The sequence below is a fragment of the Carassius gibelio genome, chromosome B22 (assembly GCF_023724105.1).
Source record: "Carassius gibelio isolate Cgi1373 ecotype wild population from Czech Republic chromosome B22, carGib1.2-hapl.c, whole genome shotgun sequence".
Classification (NCBI taxonomy): Eukaryota; Metazoa; Chordata; class Actinopteri; order Cypriniformes; family Cyprinidae; genus Carassius; species Carassius gibelio.
In genome coordinates, this window is record NC_068417.1 from 47,216,247 (window position 1) to 47,218,746 (window position 2,500).

General features: G+C 40.4%; 5 non-coding genes across 5 annotated transcripts; all 5 read left to right on the top strand.

Moving 5' to 3' along the window:
* Nucleotides 1–215: 215 nt before the first annotated feature.
* Nucleotides 216–334, top strand: LOC128008566 (5S ribosomal RNA). Its single transcript, XR_008180301.1, has one exon. It is a non-coding gene; the product is annotated as a 5S ribosomal RNA (ribosomal RNA).
* A 380-nt stretch (nt 335–714) lies between these two features.
* On the top strand, nt 715–833 carry LOC128007036 (5S ribosomal RNA). The gene has a single exon (XR_008179155.1). It is a non-coding gene; the product is annotated as a 5S ribosomal RNA (ribosomal RNA).
* A 358-nt stretch (nt 834–1,191) lies between these two features.
* LOC128008567 (5S ribosomal RNA) lies at nt 1,192–1,310 on the top strand. Its single transcript, XR_008180302.1, has one exon. It is a non-coding gene; the product is annotated as a 5S ribosomal RNA (ribosomal RNA).
* A 514-nt stretch (nt 1,311–1,824) lies between these two features.
* Nucleotides 1,825–1,943, top strand: LOC128008568 (5S ribosomal RNA). The gene has a single exon (XR_008180303.1). It is a non-coding gene; the product is annotated as a 5S ribosomal RNA (ribosomal RNA).
* Nucleotides 1,944–2,324: 381 nt separating this feature from the next.
* LOC128007154 (5S ribosomal RNA) lies at nt 2,325–2,443 on the top strand. Its single transcript, XR_008179173.1, has one exon. It is a non-coding gene; the product is annotated as a 5S ribosomal RNA (ribosomal RNA).
* The last annotated feature ends 57 nt before the right edge of the window (nt 2,444–2,500 follow it).

Consider the following 2,500-nt stretch of genomic DNA (forward strand, 5'->3'; position numbering starts at 1 on the left):
AATAATCTTTCTTTAAAAAAAAAAAAAAAAAAAAAAAAAAGGGTCAATGCCCGATCTCTGAATCTTAGCAGGTTTAGGTATGGTTAGCACTTTGATGAGAGACTGCCTAGGAATACCAGGTGCTTTAAGCTTTTGGGTTTTCTTTCCTACTTATATAATGTACTGGCGATTAGATTGGCTGGTCTTTAAATAGCCCTCTCTTTGCTGCTGTCTTCGCTTACGGCCATACCAACCTGGCTATGCCCGATCTCGTCTGATCTCGGAAGCTAAGCAGGTTTGGGCCTGGTTAGTACTTGGATGGGAGACCGCCTGGGAATACCAGGTGCTGTAAGCTTTTTGGACATTTTTCACTTAGTATATAATAATTTTGCCAAAAAATAGAGTCAATGCCCGATCTCTGAATCTTAGCAGGTTTAGGTCTGGTTAGCACTTTGATGAGAGACTGCCTGGGAATACCAGGTGCTTTAATCTCTTTGGAAAATTTCACGAATTATATAATAATCTTTCATTAAAAAAAAAAAAAAAAAAAAAAAAAAAAAGAGTCAATGTTCGATCTCTGAATCTTAGCAGGTTTAGGTATGGTTAGCACTTTGATGAGAGACTGCCTAGGAATACCAGGTGCTTTAAGCTTTTGGGTTTTCTTTCCTACTTATATAATGTACTGGCGATTAGATTGGCTGATCTTTAAATAGCCCTCTCTTTGCTGCTGTCTTCGCTTACGGCCATACCAACCTGGCTATGCCCGATCTCATCTGATCTCGGAAGCTAAGCAGGTTTGGGCCTGGTTAGTACTTGGATGGGAGACCGCCTGGGAATACCAGGTGCTGTAAGCTTTTTGGACATTTTTCACTTAGTATATAATAATTTTGCCAAAAAATAGAGTCAATGCCCGATCTCTGAATATTAGCAGGTTTGGGCCTGGTTAGTACATGGATGGGAGACTGCCTGGGAATACCAGGTGCTGTAAGCTTTTTGGACATTTTTCACTTAGTATATAATAATTTTGCCAAAAAATAGAGTCAATGCCCGATCTCTGAATCTTAGCAGGTTTAGGTCTGGTTAGCACTTTGATGAGAGACTGCCTAGGAATACCAGGTGCTTTAAGCTTTTGGGTTTTCTTTCCTACTTATATAATGTACTGGCGATTAGATTGGCTGGTCTTTAAATAGCCCTCTCTTTGCTGCTGTCTTCGCTTACGGCCATACCAACCTGGCTATGCCCGATCTCGTCTGATCTCGGAAGCTAAGCAGGTTTGGGCCTGGTTAGTACTTGGATGGGAGACCGCCTGGGAATACCAGGTGCTGTAAGCTTTTCGGACATTTTTCACTTAGTATATAATAATTTTGCCAAAAAATAGAGTCAATGCCCGATCTCTGAATATTAACAGGTTTGGGCCTGGTTAGTACATGGATGGGAGACCGCCTGGGAATACCAGGTGCTGTAAGCTTTTTGGACATTTTTCACTTAGTATATAATAATTTTGCCAAAAAATAGAGTCAATGCCCGATCTCTGAATCTTAGCAGGTTTAGGTCTGGTTAGCACTTTGATGAGAGACTGCCTGGGAATACCAGGTGCTTTAATCTCTTTGGAAAATTTCACGAATAATATAATAATCTTTCTTTAAAAAAAAAAAAAAAAAAAAAAAAAAGGGTCAATGCCCGATCTCTGAATCTTAGCAGGTTTAGGTATGGTTAGCACTTTGATGAGAGACTGCCTAGGAATACCAGGTGCTTTAAGCTTTTGGGTTTTCTTTCCTACTTATATAATGTACTGGCGATTAGATTGGCTGGTCTTTAAATAGCCCTCTCTTTGCTGCTGTCTTCGCTTACGGCCATACCAACCTGGCTATGCCCGATCTCGTCTGATCTCGGAAGCTAAGCAGGTTTGGGCCTGGTTAGTACTTGGATGGGAGACCGCCTGGGAATACCAGGTGCTGTAAGCTTTTTGGACATTTTTCACTTAGTATATAATAATTTTGCCAAAAAATAGAGTCAATGCCCGATCTCTGAATCTTAGCAGGTTTAGGTCTGGTTAGCACTTTGATGAGAGACTGCCTGGGAATACCAGGTGCTTTAATCTCTTTGGAAAATTTCACGAATTATATAATAATCTTTCATTAAAAAAAAAAAAAAAAAAAAAAAAAAAAAAGAGTCAATGTTCGATCTCTGAATCTTAGCAGGTTTAGGTATGGTTAGCACTTTGATGAGAGACTGCCTAGGAATACCAGGTGCTTTAAGCTTTTGGGTTTTCTTTCCTACTTATATAATGTACTGGCGATTAGATTGGCTGATCTTTAAATAGCCCTCTCTTTGCTGCTGTCTTCGCTTACGGCCATACCAACCTGGCTATGCCCGATCTCATCTGATCTCGGAAGCTAAGCAGGTTTGGGCCTGGTTAGTACTTGGATGGGAGACCGCCTGGGAATACCAGGTGCTGTAAGCTTTTTGGACATTTTTCACTTAGTATATAATAATTTTGCCAAAAAATAGAGTCAATGCC